This window comes from Nyctereutes procyonoides, unplaced genomic scaffold, assembly GCF_905146905.1.
Source record: "Nyctereutes procyonoides isolate TBG_1078 unplaced genomic scaffold, NYPRO_anot_genome, whole genome shotgun sequence".
Classification (NCBI taxonomy): domain Eukaryota; kingdom Metazoa; phylum Chordata; class Mammalia; order Carnivora; family Canidae; genus Nyctereutes; species Nyctereutes procyonoides.
In genome coordinates, this window is record NW_026575051.1 from 70,435,482 (window position 1) to 70,452,499 (window position 17,018).

General features: G+C 53.9%; 1 protein-coding gene across 2 annotated transcripts in view; it reads right to left on the reverse strand.

Moving 5' to 3' along the window:
• Window positions 1-13,627, reverse strand: part of HS3ST5 (heparan sulfate-glucosamine 3-sulfotransferase 5) — a 248,246-nt gene extending 234,619 nt beyond the window's left edge. For both annotated transcript variants that reach the window (XM_055330394.1, XM_055330393.1), the window contains exon 1: window positions 13,532-13,627. The gene's annotated coding sequence lies outside the window, so the exon portion shown is untranslated. The remainder of the gene's footprint in view (window positions 1-13,531) is intronic.
• Window positions 13,628-17,018: the final 3,391 nt, after the last annotated feature.

Sequence of the window (17,018 nt, forward strand, 5' to 3'; positions counted from 1 at the left end):
TCACAGTCGCCGTCTTCCCTCCCCCTGCGACACAGACACTCCCGCGTCGCACACGCTCAACGGCAGCCCAACTCCGCGCGGGCTGGGGTGGGACCTTCAACCACAGAAAACAGGTCCTGTCGTCCCGAGGTAGCAAAGTCACCTCTTCCACCGCCAGTGCCAGGGCCAAACGTGCAATAATGCTTTATTGTCGGGAGCAGGAGTCCGCGCTAACTGGACGCAGCTGTCAGTCATCACTGCTGGTCAGAGGCCTTGTGGCGGACGCTCTACTTCAAGTGATGAAGGATGGGCCCGACGCCGGGACGGTGGGCTGGGCAAGGTGACCCCCCCCCCGACTGCCCAGGTCGGGGCCTCGCTCTTTTCTGACTCTTTATGATGAACGAGGGACCTGCCGCCGAGTAACAAAGTCTGCAAGTCAGGGGTCCTTCTCGCCCCCCAAGTCTAAGCGTCAGCCGTCGGTGAAGCCAAGCCCGGCGACGTCGCCGCCCTGTCCTCGGGAGCAAGGCTCCTCCTGGTTCTTGCACGTGGACCAGACGGAGGGTCACTGTGACAGCTGGTGGCGGCAGGCGGGCGGCCGGGCGGCGGGGGGGGGGGGGACGCTGCCCTCTAGACCTTTCCCAGACGCCCCAGCAGGTCTCGCCCGGGAACAGGCTCGACTTGGGCTCGGGGCTCCGAAATTTGCAGACGGCAGAGGAATGCACGGCTTTTGCTCGTCGCACGAACGTATCGCCTCTGATTCCGAAAGGGGCCGCGAGTCCTCCAGGCCGTGTGTGTCCCCCCGACGCCAGGGTCGTCGCGACAAGGCCACGGCAGCCCGACCCCCGGGCCAGGTACAGAGCTCCGGCCTCCACCTCCCCTTTTAGTTCCCTTGACATTTAAAAGGAATGCGGGGCGGAGGGAGGGGAGGCTGGGGCCTCAAGGAGCCGAGAGATGCGGGTGGCAGGCCCGACAGGGAAGGCGCACAGGGAGGCCGAGCGGCCCCGCCGGCAGAGGCTGTCCCCCCACCTCGCCCCGGGCTCCCACGCGCCCCCCGGCCTCCTCCTCCCCCTCGGTTTTCTCCCCAACATCCGTGGTCCGCGGGTCACCGGGTAATCAATCACCTCCTTACAGGGCCCCACAAATCTGGCAGCGGCACAATATTCACATACAACTGATAATTCGCTTGTTCCTCCCAGACCGAAAGGAAGAGAATTTTTTAGAAAAAGCCTTCCCGATGGAAAATAATGGAAAGAGGGAGAACCAGTAGAATGCATGTTTGAAATACAGTAGGTAAAGGGCACGGACTTGTACCCTCTCCCCTGGGACCCCCCCCCAAGGGATGCAAGGCCCAGCGGGGAGGCCGTAAGTTCTCCCTTCCCGGTGGCGTGAGCTCTTACGTCCTTTGTTGAGAATCCTTGGGTTACTCCACGTATCTCTAAAACACCAAAATGTCAAAAATTTGAAGCCATCAGCATCTCTCTATAGAAGAAAGCACACACCGAATAGCTACTCAGCTCCTCTGAAGTAGGGTTCTTGTGTTGTTTTTTCCATTTGTCTTTTTTTTCTATTTTTTTTTAGATTTATATTCAATTTGCCACCCCAGAGTGCCACCCAGTGCTCATCCCATCAGGTGCCGTGCTCGGTGCCCGTCACCCAGTCACCTGCTGCCCTCGGCTGGGTTCACTGAGTCAGGTGCTCTGTCTGCCCCGAAGCTGGGTTTACTCAAAGGGAAGAGCTGGGAAGGCAGTGGGGGCTGTAGGGCGGCCGCTGACTTTGTGGGCCCCTGCGGGACCCTGCGACGATTCTGCAGGGGCCGGTCTGTCCTCCGCCAAGCCCGGGCTCAGGGCGTGATCCCGGGGTCCCGGGATATGCTGGGTGCTCGGGAAGCCGTGGCTGGACCTGTGAGCGGGCACTGGAACCACTGGCTCCCCTCCTAGCGGGGGTGGGGGGTGGGGACAGAGTTGAGCCACCGAGGGCCATCGGGGGCTGGAGTGCACACAGCACGGCTGGGGGGGGGATTGCCTCCTGGGCGGCGTGGCAGGGATGGGCCCTGGGCCTTGTCTTGGCACCTGCACCTGCACCTGCACCTGCACCCCGGGCTCCCCGGGCGCACACCGGGACACCTGGTCTCCTTATCCGGCTCCCTCCCACCAGCCGGGGGACCCAAGACCCCCAGGCTGTGTCTGCAGGAAGAAAACCCAGGCCTCCTCCTCACGCCCACTGGGTACAAGAGGCCCAGGACACAGGCTGGCACGTGCGCCCCGGGGGCCTCGGGGGAGCCAAGGGGGTGCGGCTGGGGCTCCCGGGGCCACGGGCCCAGCGGCTCCCCCTGGGCGGCCGGGGTTGGACAACCAGCCACCTGGAGTGCACACGTCTCCCGTTCGGCTTCCTGACATTTCACCTTTGAACGTGTCCAGAGTGTGTCGTGCATGCAGGGGACCAGCTGCCGATGGACCCTGATGGTCACTGCACCGGGACCGGGTCACGGAGAGCCTCCGGCTCACACAGGAATCCAAGCGCCCCCTCCGTCAAGGCAACAGGACTGCGCGGGTCCAGACACGGGGTCCGCGTGCACCCTGGCGACGTGCACGCGCTGATGGGAACGGCAGGCAGTACGCCCAGCGCAACACCACTTACAGGGATGTACACGTGCTTCTGCCCTTTCTTACAAAGACTGTATGTGTTCATTCAGGAGAGACTCGGAGAGGCAGAGACCCAGGCAGAGGGAGGAGGAGGCTCCCTGCGGGGAGCCTGACGCAGGACTCGATCCCGGGACCCCGGGGTCACGCCGTGGGCCCAAGGCAGACGCTCAACCGCTGAGCCCTCCACCCCCAGTGCCCCTATAATATATACCCTTAACTAAGGTAGCTTTTAACACAGAATATACTTAAATTCTGACAACAGTACAAAAATTTCAAAGTGAACTTCTAACTGACGGCAAACGGGACTAACTTGGTTCTACTTTCATACTGCACCTGGTCCTGTCGCAGCTTTAAGGCATCGGCGGGACTGCAGCGTCTGTACATCCAGGGAACAGGAGGAATCCATCCTTTCGTGTATTTCGGGGGAAGCAAACAACGTAGTATTTAATATCGTTTTCATTTTTCATTTTAGAAATGATACCTTACTAGAGGAAGTCAGCCCAAACACGGTTTAGATACCATATTACGTGTATCGGTCTTCTTAGAGCGTAGTCGGTCATATTTTATATGTTATGCTTTCAAGGTAATTTTGTATTTGTATTTTTGAAGGGAATTTCTATCTTATTTGTATGTTTGGTTACTCACCAGGGAATAGCCACACACATCCAAAAAGGTTTCCTATAGGGGCGCCTGGGAGGCTCAGCAGTGGAGCGTCGGCCTTGGGCTCAGGGCATGACCCCGGGGTCCCAGAATCGAGTCCCATGTCGGGGTCCCTGCATGGAGCCTGCTTCTCCCTCTGCCTGTGTCTCTGCCTCTCTCTGTGTCTCCCATGAATAAATAAATAAAATCCTTAAAAAAATAAATAAATAAATAAATAAATAAATAAATAAATAAATAAATAAAATGAAATAAATAAATAAAATAAAATAAAATAAAATAAATAAATAAAATAAAATAAAATAAAAATAAAATAAAAACAAATTATGTGCGTGTATAGGTCTGTTGATTGATACCGATTTCTATTCCTGTTTCTGTAGAACTAGATAAGACGTTACTGTGCCTATCATATATTGTCAGCTAACCCTTTGGTCTTACGGCATTTTCCATTTTGCTCATGGTCAAAGAATTTAATTTCATGTTTGTCGCAAATCTTAGAAGAGAAATTTCCATCTCTCATTCAGTAAATACTCATAGCTGGTTAAACATGAAGTGTCTTGCTTTACAAGGAGAAACCGTTAAGGAATTATAGGATTATTAGATATACTTACAAGAATTTAATAGGAGAAAAACTAAAAAAAAAAAAAAAAAATTAGCTCATGGCCTGTTAAGGAACTTTCTGAAGCTTCCTTAGTCTTCTAGGTAGGAAATAAAGATTAAAACTGCGTAGTTCTCTATAGACCGTTACAGGAGAAATGGAGACCTAAATGGGCCCTTCAAAGGAAGCAGTCCTGCTAGATGGAGGCCACTTAGGGACGCTGAGAAAGCTGGAGGGGGGACGGGCTGGGGGCGGGGAGCGGGTTTTCCCTCACCTCAGGCTGAACGGGGCTTCTCCCTCTGGCTGCGTCCCCAATGTTCCCCCATCATCTAGCGCACGGACACCCCCCCCCCCCAGCTGGATCTGCTCTGGCCCTGCACCTTCCTTGAGAGCAGGGACTGAGCCACTGGCCTCTTCAGCACCCACCCCACCGCCTGCAACTCAGGCCTTGCTCAAGACGTGTGTACCGACATCCCGACATCAGCGGACAAGTCAGCGAGTAAGAAGAAGGCGGGAAGAAGTAAGGCGGAGGGAAACATACGATGATTATTTCTCCAAAAAAAAAAAAAAAAGATGTATTTAGTGCTTCTGCTGATGCAGACCCTATGCCAGGCCCCGGAGGTGCAGCTAGTGGCTGGGGCGGGAGCAGGGTGCGTGCACGCGTTCCGGGAGGCCACGGACAAACCAAGCAGCCCCTGAGGACCAGGATCCAGAGAGAGTCCATACTATAGCGGGAGGCGCGGGAAGCCAGCCCCTGGTTTGGGTGGGGGTGGGCAGCTGCCCGAAGGAGAGGGGGAGCAAGCAGAAGCGGTGAGGGGGGGCTGGGCCAGGCGGGCGGGTGGGACGTGCAAAGGCCCGGCGTGCAAACGCGCACCCTCGCCACCCCTGGCCTTGCATCTCCGAATTGCAGAAACACCGGACGGAAAAAACAGAGCTTTGAATGTTTTTTTTTTTTTTTTTAAAAAAGATTTTATTTATTTATTCATGAGAGACCCAGAGAGAGAGAGAGAGGCAGAGACACAGGCAGAGGGAGAAGCAGGCTCCATGCAGGGAGCCTGACGTGGGACTCGATCCCGGGTCTCCAGGATCACGCCCCGGGCTGAAGGTGGCCCTAAACCGCTGCACCACCCAGGGACTCCCGTGCTTTGAATGTTGAACAGGTTTGAACTTTATCCTGAAGTTCTGTAGGACGTCGGGCAATAGTCGAGGCTAAGACGAGGACTTTGTGCTGTGCTAGAGCCGGCCACCAGGACAACTAGCGAGAGCGGTCTTCTCTCTAGAGTCAGACCCCAGGGCTCAGTGGGCACCGCGCACGTAGTGCAGACGGGGCAGGAGCAACACAGCCGCGCTGGACTACAAAGGAAATGGCAACAAGGAGCCCCACTGGCTACCGACCCACCTGCTGGCCCATCCATCCCTCGTGCACCCCGTCTCTGGCTGTCTCCCGCGTCCCCACTGCCTGGATCCCTCAGCTCTGTTCGCCAGGCTCTGAAATGCCCACGGGAGGAAGCCCTGCATCTGCCCCATCACACCATGTGCCAGACTCCGTGGAAGTGAAGGGAACAAGGACACGGCCCAGCGCAGGCCCTGCCCTTCAGAGGGAGCGCCCGCCGGGGGCTCAGTGAGTGCTCTCTGGGCCTCCGCTGGCTCTAAGGAGAAAGGAACCGTGCACACGTGTAGGAACCCTGCAGCTCCAACGCCTTGAGCCTCTCCACTTCTCCACACTGTATGCCTGGGAAGAAAAGCCCTTTTCCAATGCCCCAGATCCTGTACTATTTCATTCAGCTCAGAAAAAGTAAGGCAATTAGGAAGTTCAGCCCACAGGCAGCTGGCTCACCAGATGAAGACATTCCACTAGCACCGAGTATCAGTTCCCTACCACTGCATACAAAGCACGGATGCAACTATTTAGCGGGATCTTGGCAGACCTATTTAAGTCTATTTAAAAATAGATCCAACAGTTTACTAAAAATTAGTATGGTCTCATTCTTTGCTTTAGTGGCTGTTGCATATACATTGGAAAATAGTGCGATATTTCAAAGCCAACAAATTACACTTTATTAAAAATAAATCCCTCTTTTATTGCAGGAAGGACACAGTGGAGTAGGGAGGCATGAGTTTCAAGGTCCAGAAATCCAGGGATGGTGCTCTGGGGCTCAATGCCACTGAGAGGGCTGCTGGTGTGGGCACAGGGGAGCTCGCGGCCAGACGGCGTGGGTTTGGATCATGGCTCCACTCCTCCAGCTACGGGCCTGCTCTGGGCCTCAATCTCCTCATCTGTGAGATGGGAATACTAGTAACGCTGAAATGCATTAGGACCTGTAGGATGCTTGGTACAGAGTAAATATTAATTAAATGTTATTATCATTTATTTTTTCCAAAGAAAAGGGGGTAAATAAGTACACTCGTTACAGCAAACTAAACATGAAGCTTAGTTCCTAAACTCTCTAAATCTGCAAAGTGAGGAGAGCCAGATACCTACCAAAACTAAATGAGATACAAAAAAACAAGAGGGGCACCCGGCTGGCTCAGTTGGGTCAGCAACCAATTCTTGGTTTTGGCTCGGGTCATGATCTCAGAGTCACATGTCGGGGCTCCCACTCAGCGCTCAGCAGGGAGTCTGCTCAAGGGACTCTCTCTCTCCCCGGCTCCTTCTGTGCCCCCCTCCCTGGCCCCTGCACACACACCCTCTCCCTCTCTCAGATGAATCAATCTTTAAAAACTAAAAATAGGGCAGCCCGGGTGGCTCAGCAGTTTAGCGCCACCATCAGCCTGGGGTGTGATCCTGGAGACCCGGGATCGAGTCCCACGTTGGGCTCCCCGCATGGAGCCTGCTTCTCCCTCTGCCTGTGTCTCTGCCTCTCTCTCTCTCTCTGTGTCTCTCATGAATAAATAATCTTTAAAAAAAATAGATAAAAATTAAAACTTAAAATTAAAAAAAAAATCTAAGAATATTTTTAACTCTTTGAGGAACCTCCACACAGTTTTCCAGAGTGGCTGCACCAGTTCACATTCCCAGGCGGGGGAGTGGGGGTGGCTGGGTGACGGGCATTGAGGGAGGCACTTGACGGGATGAGCACTGGGTGTTATTCTATATGTCGGCAAATTGAACACCAATAAAAAATAAATTTATAATAAAAAAATAATAAAATTTTAAAAAATAAAAAAAATAAAAATAAAAAAATCTAAGAATAAAATTAATCTTTTCAATTATCTTACGCAAGCTTAAAACGACCAGAGTTAGAAAACAGCGTTTTTACCCCTAAACCACAAACTCCACATGGTATAAAAATATTAAAAAAGGAAATAGACATAAAAGAGTAAGAAATTTCTGTGTGTCCTAATACTTCAACTCCTATTGGTTATAAAAATAAATATAAATATCTCAATGCTTGGGCAGCCCTGATGGCCCAGCGGTTTGGTGCCGCCTTCAGCCTGGGGTATGATCCTGGAGAACCGGGATCGAGTCCCACGTCGGGCTCCCTGCATGGAGCCTGCTTCTCCCTCTGCCTGTGTCTCTGCCTCTCTCTCTGTGTCTGTCATGAATAAATGAATAAAATCTTTAAAAAATATATATATCTCAATGCTTTGCAATGCCTTTTGTTCTTTCCCATTAACTAGAACTTATAACTACGTCTTCCAAAGAACCGTAAGAAAATGCATGGCCGGGCCCAGCAAGAGGAAATAGTGGAGTGGCTGTGCCCAACGCCTCCGTGTAATTTCGGTGCTTGGCACAGGCCTTTATCTGGAACCAGTCTGAATCACGAATTTCTTCTCTTTCTACCTTTCCCTTGACAGTAAGAGAATCCGTAGAACCTACGTCTTATGGTAACGAACAACCGGTGCAACACCCACACGTACGCACACGTATACAAAGACCAGCCCGGGGTCCTGGGCCCGTTATGCTTGACCGTCGGTGACGACGCTAACAGCGGTATCGATTACGAGTTCCTGAGCCTTGACCGCGCACCACCCTCCCTGCTACTCCTTTCACGTACCGCATCATATGGAAATCCGGAATTGGCATTTCCACAACCACGTAAGAGAATATTACTAAGATACGGAAAGGGTAAGTGATTTACCCAAGATCCCACAGCTAATAAAACCTGAAGCGGGGCCTCTAGTTCAGGCGGCTCTGGCTCCGGTACTTGTACCATAAAAAACACCTTATTTATGTTGCGGCACATGCAGAAATTGTGATTTTTTTTCTTCCATTGACTTGAGCTAGTTAGCCACAGGCAGAGAGATTATGGTGACATGTTAACATGTTCATACATAGTTCTCCAAACCATACATTTAGTAAGATTGTTAATATTTATGATAGGACAGTCCTGCGAGCTCATTAGCAGTGTAAAGATTCTTTTCCTTAATGTTCATTACGTCTCATATGCTGCTTTTTTTTTTTTAATTAAAGGTACAATTACGGCAGTTTCCCTTTGGTCGACCTCTAGATCTAAACACGTTAATGAGTTTGTTATTTCACCCTCTTTATGCCCTCCTCTTCCTATCTCAGGCCATTCAGTCTCATAAGGATTATTATTCCGCGGGGTTTCGCAGACAGTAATGTCCTGAGATCATGAGGAAGGAAAAGGCCTATTCGATATTAAATCACAGTCTTGCAACTATGCAATATAAAGACTTTCTTTTCTTTTTTTTGACCTCTGGACTATCATCTTGTAGCATATTCTGTATCAATTCACATAGTAAACATTAATTGGATGCCAACGGTATGCCCTGTGCATCAGAACAGATTAAGGCTCATTTCACCCTTTCATAAAAAACTCCCGCTCCTTTGGCGAGTACCAGCGAGTGACACATAACATCGACCTCTACACGAGAAGTTCCCATTATAAGGATATTATGGGAAACATAAAACATTCAGTACCAGAGCCTCTGAGCTATTAAAACTACTTAAATACGGCATCCGTCCTTAAGTTACCTAATTTAAAAGTAGCTGAACCTACGGAAATCATCGAGCCCACTAAAACCTACGTGAAGTCCCAGCCCCGCTCTTGTGGGTGCTTCAGGACAACGGCCTTCCTGAGGAATGCCTTACAAATTCGCTCAAAGTTGAAAACCGTGGCAAATCTCGGTTGCCAGGAGGCACCTGTCATATGACCTACCTTGCTCCGCACTCGGCCCCTATTCAAGTGCACTTTACACGGCATCCGTCCTCGAGCAGCGGCACCGCGCGGTGGACGGCCTGGCCTTGACCGCGGCCTCGGCCGTCCGGGAGCTGCCGAGCCCGAGCCCCTTCTGCGGCCCCCTGCACCTCACTTGGCTCATCTTCTCAAGGCCAGTAAGGACCGTGCCCCCTCTGTGAAGGGGTGCCTAGCGGGATTCAGTGAGTAAATACTAGGAGAGTTCTTTAGACGGCGGCAGGCACATATTAAACGTTACGATTAAGAGAGCTTCTGGATTAAGTTGTTCAAGAAAAGAAAAGGGGTGAATATGCTCCAATTTTTAACATCAAAGCGTTTGGGCATTTGTCAATACCATTCTCAAAAGGATGCTGACTCCACGAACTACGCATGCCACAAAGGAGACCCTCTTCCTGTTACGTAGAGTTATCGGGCAAAGCACAGAAATATGCGGAAACATAAATGAATAAAGATAAGCTCCATGTGTATGTATATGAGTATATATGCATGTATGGACCTAAAAGCATAGGTGTACCCATGTAAAACCTCCCCACCTCCCATTCATAACCTAGGTCAAGCGGGCTAACGGCAAGCCAACTAACTCTTCAATCACCTCTTAAACTGACATAGTTGCCTTTCAAAAAACTTTAAAAAAACATATGGAAAACAATCCATTGCACCAAACGTTAATTAAGACATGATAATGGAGCTTGCACAGGAGATCTATAAAGTTGCATTTATCCTGCCTATACCTTCTGTGGACCTCCAGATACCATCATTTGCTTCCACTTTTGTGAGGTGTTAGCTGCTCTGAAATATTTTTGACTTAGATCAGTGATTTTCTTAAACGCAGTTATAAATGTCTTGCTTTAACTGTACTTCTGCTATAAAGGTTAGGGAAACATCATGACTCTCAGAAACTAGCACTGATCCTAGAGGGACCAAAATGTACCCACAATGAAAGTAGATTCCGGGGAGGGGGAAAAAAAATTACACTTTTAAAGAATTTTAAAGAATCTTTTTAAAGAATTCATCTTAAATTTGTAGAAAAAGTAAGATGTAGGTTTTTTTTCTAAATAGTAGCAATTTAGGTCATGTGGAAAGTTTAACCAGTTATTTCAGTTCTGAAGTTTCCCTCCTACCGAAAGAGGATAAACCCTGAAAGAAGATGAATCTGTGGTTTGAACAGTTAGTCCCTTAACTCAACTTGGACTCTTCTTTCAAACTATTTCTCTTTTCTGAAACAAAGCAAAGCAAAACAAAACAAAACAAAAAAAAACTATTAAGTCCATTACCAAACAATAACTCCTCACCTGACTGCACTAACCGCGAAATATGAAGATACTTGAATAAAGTATCACAAAGAAATCCCAAAAAAGCCACGCCTATAAAAACCAATCAAATATAAGCATTCCCATAATTCCAATGGCACAAACCTAGTGGTACTGCTCACACTCTATTCCCAGAGTTGTTAGCATCATTTTTAGCAAGCATTCCCTCCCGTGCCAGCTCCCTTTACTAGGAAGTTATCTTGAGAGCTATTTCACTCATGAATGAACGTCCCTAAAATAAAAGACCATCCTGCCAGACATGTCAAGAGAGCTAAAGAAAATTCTCGACTAGAATTTCCGTAAGAGGGTCTCCTTTTCTTAAATCATCTTAAGCGACCTTTTTTTCTTTTCTCTAAATAAAAATAATAACTAACCTGCTCTTTGACATAGGATCGCATTTGTAAGAGTCGTTACAGCTTCTGAGACTGTAAAGAGAAAGAAAGGAGCAAAATGTATGCTGTGTTCTATGAATCCGAGGGCACTTTCTCAATGCAACAGGAACATTTGCATTTACTCATAAATGAATACTAATGACGTAGCGGGTCTGGCTCGGCTCCACAGAAATCGCACGCGGAAAGCTAGAGCAGGGCATGGATGCTGCTATTTCTCCAAAGTATCCAGACAAAGAGCAAGATGAGTAAAGTCAGCATCAATTCTCTGAGGTTGAGTCACGGCTCCGGGAGGTGGTGGGTTAAGAATAGTGGGCGATTTTAGGGTGAAAGCAGCGAAGTTGGCCGGTTAACGTGTCTCGGAGGATTTTTGAGTCAACCGCTCTTTGTTGACCACCTACTTTGGGCAAGACGCTGCTTCCCCCCAAGTAAGCCCCTGATCTTGCAGTTCTTTTTACACAGTGTAGGAGGAAGCATCCTGCCTCTACCGAAAATCCTTCCTTGTTATTTAAAATAACATCCAGCTTAGCTTTGCATATGCCTGTGTGCTCAGGCGCTCAACAAATACTTTTTGAATGAGTGAAAATTCAGTGAGTAAGAAGGTTATTCATTCAAAAACATCTGTGTACGCCAGCGAAAAAGGAAGGACAATGATGAAAGCATAATCAAAACACTGGAAGGAGCACCTCCTCACAAAGATGCCGAAAAGGGAGCAACTTCCAGTATTAACATGGAAGCATCAGGTCTGGCTTCACCTAGAAACCACCATCCTAGCGCCTCGGTGCAACTGCGTTAAATACTAGGCTCACCATCTCCCCCGTAACTTGACGTAGCACCTATCTGAAAAAAAAAAAGGGTTAAGGAGTATTTTTTTCATTTCTCCTTTTAAGAGCTCCGTTCGGAGAAATCGCTAAGGGCAACTTTAAAAAAAAAAAAATCTGCTACATCATCGATATCAATAAAATGTCATACCTTAAAATACCTTTCACAAATAGTCCCGATATCCAAATTTGTGATCTCCTTCCTTACCTCCACTTCAACTTTTTCTTGGAACAGAAACCGAAGACACTGGAGATAAATGGAAACGGCCACATTTGTCTAAAAAGCCCTGGAATATGTCAAAACTACTGAGCAAAAGCTTGCAGAAGCGCCGCGCCGGCAGCACTTCCAGCAAACCTGCTTGGAAAGGGGCGTCTTTGGAGCTAGATGGACCCCCCACTGCCGCCCACCCCCTGGCCCTGTTTGCTATTTATCAGGCCAAGTTTACATAAATCAGGGAAGAGTTACAGTGCGATTAAATGCATCCACCAAGTAATAGGATACAAAGCACTTTGCAAATATTAAACCTCCCCTGAAGGGATCAACGTTTCCCAAGAAGAAGGTGGTTCTGCGATGGACGGAGGGGGAGGCGGGGGGAGGCCCGGGCCGCCGCTGTCCCGCGCGGGCGCCCTCCGGCCCCCGGGAGCCAAGCCGCGAGCGGAGCCAGCCAGGCGCGGGGCCCGGGCGGCGCGGGGGCTTGCTCGCGGGTACCTGAGCCCAGGTAGGGGCGTCCGGGCCGAGTCGGCGCTCGCTCGGGGCAGCGGCGCGGCGACCCCGAGACCTCCTGGCCTCTGCGCCCGCGACCGCATCCGTGTCGGGGTGTGCGCGCGTGTGGCGGGGGCTGGGGCCGCCAGGGAGGGATAGGGCCCGGGGAAGGGATGGGGTCCGGGGGAGGGATGTGGTCCGGGGGAGGGATGGGGTCCGGGGGGAGGGATGGGGTCCGGCGTGAGGGATGGGGTCCCGGGGGAGGGATGGGGTCCGGGGGAGGGATGGGGTCCCGGGAGAGGGATGGGGTCCGGAGGAGGGATGTGGTCCGGGGGAGGGATGGGGTCCGGCGGGAGGGATGGGGTCCCGGGGGAGGGATGGGGTCCGGGGGAGGGATGGGGCCCGGGGGAGGGATGGGGTCCCGGGAGAGGGATGGGGTCCGGAGGAGGGATGTGGTCCCGGGGGAGGGATGGGGTCCGGGGGAGGGATGGGGCCCGGGGGAGGGATGGGATGGGGCTCCGAGGGATGGGATGGGGTCCGGAGGGAGGGATGGAGTCGCCAGGGAGGGATGGGGTCCGGAGGGAGGGATGGGGCCGCCAGGGAGGGATGGGATGGGGTCCGGAGGGAGGGATGGGGTCCGGAGGGAGGGATGGGGTCCGGAGGGATGGGATGGGGCCGCCAGGGAGGGATGCGATGGGGTCCGCAGGGAGGGATGGAGCCCCGAGGGAGGGATGGAGCCCCGAGGGATGGAATGGGGCCGCCAGGGATGGGGTGGGGCCCCAAGGGATGGGGCCACCAGGTAGGAGGGATGGGGTCCTGAGGGATGGGATGGGGTCGCCAGGGAGGGATGGGGACCCCAGGGATGGGATGGGGCCGCCAGGTAGGAATGAGGTCGCGAGGGATGGGGCGCCCCCGGCCCGCAAGTTCACGGGCCCGCAGTCCTCCTGCGGCCGCGGCGCCCAGCCCCCAGCCCCCGACCCCCAGCCCCCGACCCCCGGACCCCGAGTCCCCGAGTCCCCGGCCCCCAGCGCCCGGCCCGGGCAGCCGGGGCGCGACCCCCAACTCTGCGGAGCGCGGCCAGCGCCGGCCCCGAGGTGTCGGCCTCCGCGAAGCCCCGGGCGCAGCGCCCCGACGACCGCCCTCCTCCGCGCCCCGCAGCACTCGAACCCCGCGCCCGGGGGCCGCCTGGGGGAGCCGGCGCGGCGCGGAGGAGGGCGCCCCCGAGCCCCGGGCCCCCTCCCGGCGCGTGCAGGGCCGCGCGGCCGCTCACCTGGGTCCCCGGCGCGGCTCCCGCAGTCCCGGCGGCACTTGGTCCCGTAGTTTCGGAAGCCGCGGCGCGGGCTCCGGAGGGCGGGGGCGGGGCGGGGCGGGGCGGGGAGGGCGGGCGGGGCGGAGCGGCGGCGCGGGGCGGCGCGGGGGGGGCGGGGCGGGGGGCTCAGGGCGCGCGTCGCGCGGGGGCCGGGGCCGGGGCCGGGGCGGGGGCGGGGGCGGGGGCGGGGGCGGGCGGCGGGGGCTGCCGGGGCTGCAGGGCGCGCTCCCGCGGCGCAGGCTCGCCCAGGCCCGGGGCCGCCGTGCGGGGGGCGGCGCGCATCCTCCCGGGCCCGCGGCGCCGAGGGCCTCCGGGCAGCAGCGCTCCGGGCCGCGGGGTCCCCCTCCCGGCGGCGGTCCCGGCCCGAGCCCGGCTGCGGGCGCGCGCGTCTGGGCGAACCCGGCCCCGCCGGCTGCGGACTGGCTGCGGCCCCCCCGCCCCTCCCCGCCCCGCCCCTCCCCGCCCCTCCGCGCCCCGCCCCGGCTCCTCCCCGGCTCCTCCCCCGCCGGGCGCGCCCGGCTCCCAGAGGCGGGCGGCAGCCGCAGCGCGGGCGGGGAGGTGCGGGGGGCGGCGGGGGGTCCCCCCCGGAGGGCGCAGCGCGGGGACCCCGCGGGAGCCCGGGGGCGGGGGGCGGGGCGCACAGGTGCGCGGGGCGCGGCGCGCGGGGGGGCGGGGCGGGGCGGGGAGCGGGGGGGGGGCGGCCTGCTGTGCGCGTCCCGAGGCGCAGGGGGCGATCACCGCCCGCCAGGCCGCCCGCCCGCCCGCCCGCGCCGACGCCCCGCCCGCGCGCAGCCCAACCCGCAGCCCCGCCGCGGCCGCCGAGGCCCGGGAGGCGCAGGTGCAGCTCCCCCCCCCTCCCCCCTCCCCGGCCCGGGACCCCGCGCGCCCCGCGGCTGCCCAGCGGCTCCCACGCCCACCCAGGCGGAAGGCCCCGGAAAACTAACGCCCCCCCTGATTGATGAACTTTCTTCTCTCCGGAGTTTCCTTGGAAATAATAATAATGATGATAATAATAATAACAAATAATAAATGATGATGATGATGATGATGATGAGCAACGCCCCCCCCCCACTGGGCTGTTGCTAACTCAGGTGCAGATGCAGCACACGGACAAGTCTGGGCCGCGCATCCCACGTCACGGCCCCTGCGGCCTGTCTGCATCCCAGGGACAGTCACAGCTGCCCATCGGGTCCCCCTGGGGCCGCAGAGGAGGCTCCGCGTAACGAGATGGGTGACGAGGGCGGAGATGCTCCCTCCGGCATCCGTGTCTTCGTATCACGCTGACTCCAGTCGGTCAAGGCAGGCGATGGAGGAGGAAAGGTCGGACGCCAGGGGCTTGGGCGAGGCGCCCTATTTCCAGCTTCGCCTTCCACAGCCGGCCCGGCCCCTTCCCACAGGCCTGCTCTTAGCATCACTTTGGAAGCTCCTGCGCTCGGATCCCAGACTGCACTTCATGCAGACTTCCAGGGCCCAGCCTGAAGGACAAAGCCGCCGAGCTCTAGAAAGGGATGACTCGCGTGTCAGGAAAAACTTATTCACCGACTACTCGGACAAAATGATAAGCTCAGCAGCCACGACAGAACGTGTGTTGTCTGATATTATTTGGGCAGGAGGGAGAATGGCTGTTTGCCAGGTGTGTGATCCATTAACCTCTTTAGCTCATTGTTGGCAACAACAGCCTAGGATCGCGTTCTTAAGTTTGAAAGACGAGGGGTTGGTTTTTCTCCCCCCCCTCAAAATCACAATGCCACATGATAGTCTAAAAGAAGCCTCAAACAATAAAAGTAATAAGAAAGGAAGCAGCACAATTGGCTTTTTTCTCCGAACAAATGTTGCTGTTCTGTTTTTCTCCAGGGGGAAAATGCTGATAAGCAATAAAGTCCACAAAGGCCTGACAACAGATTTTTGAAGGACGCCTCCCTTCATCTATGAGTCCTCCCAATTAGTGGACTTTATTTAAAAATGTTTATATTATCTCTCTATGGGTATTTGTTCTTTCTTTGTCTTTTGGTGCCAGGAAGATTACAGAGAAGGACCAGGGGGTGAGAGGACTCTGGCTTCTCAGAATCTGCCTTGCTTCGGGTTTATGTCCCGCAGGAGAGGAGCACTCAGCAGCCGGTGCTTCTCAGCAAGCCGGGCCTCTCCTCGGAGGGTCCTTGGCTCCGTAGCTGATGCCGGGCATGATAGTCAAGTGAGTTGGCCTAGTGTGTGCAAGATCCCGCCTGGGGCTGGGAGCGGCTACAGACCCAGAAACTGAGAAGCAAAGAGCCCCTGGAGAGGGTTTCCACCTTGCCTAAGGTTGGAGGATTCCATCGGGGTGTTTGCACCTTGTTTGTGTGCGGCTCTTCAATCCCCCCCCCCCCGGGGTATCCCAGCCTTCCCGCTTACCGGATGAAGAGTGGGCCGGGCGGGGGGAGTCTAACATACTCACTAGTAACATTTTGGTACCGTGTTGAATTAAAACTAAACGCCAGGCAAAGTAGCACCTCCAAAACAATCTTTTCGAAACCCAGTTTTGAAAACAGTCATAGATTCTGGTTTGGTTTTGTACCGAAGCCAAAGAAAGCACACAGTTAATGAAAACATTTAGTTAGAGTGATCATTTGGTCAAGATTTTTTTTTTTCTTCTGAGCATCACCACACTCTCTTGTCTCGCAGAGACTCAATGTTAAATAGTGTTTGGCTTATAGTTAATTTTATTTTTTTTTAATTTTATTTATTTATTCATAACACAGAAAGAGAGAGAGAGAGAGAGGCAGAGACACAGGCAGACGGAGAAGCAGGCTCCATGCAGGGAACCCGACATAGGACTCGATCCCGGGACTCCAGGATCACACCCTGGGCCAAAGGCAGGCGCTGAACCGCTGAGCCACGCAGGGATCCCCGGCTTATAGTTTAAATGGAGGCCGATCCTTTCAGTTATAGCGTTGAAGTATTTGTCATTGTAGGAAAGAGGGGATAGCCACCTTTTTTTCCCCCCTTTTAACTAGCCAGGTGCTGACATCTAGATAAAGTTGGATGAGCAAATAGTCGTTCAAAGAACCCCTCTATGTACCCACAACCAGAAATGAAAAGATGAATAAGAAGCTCAACCTCAGAGGCTCGTATCTAGGCTATAGATCCATCCTGTTGGCCTGCGGTCCTTCCCTTATATGGAAATGAGTCCCTGAACCTACATCTCCGCACTCTATCTATCACCCTATTTGAGTAAGTCTTGTATGAAAGTTGTGATTTTTGCATTGTGGTTGGAGTCCTGAAGGTGTAAGGCCACACACACGTGATTGCAAGGGAAGCGTTTCTTATGGAAGAAGTAGTCCACAGGGCAGGTGTCACAGGCTATAAAGACGGTAAAGCGGATTTAACCTCCTCTAGGTTTAGACCAGCGCTGACCAACAGAAGTGTGATGCAAGGCAGCATGCGAGCCATACGTGCAATTTCAAATATACGG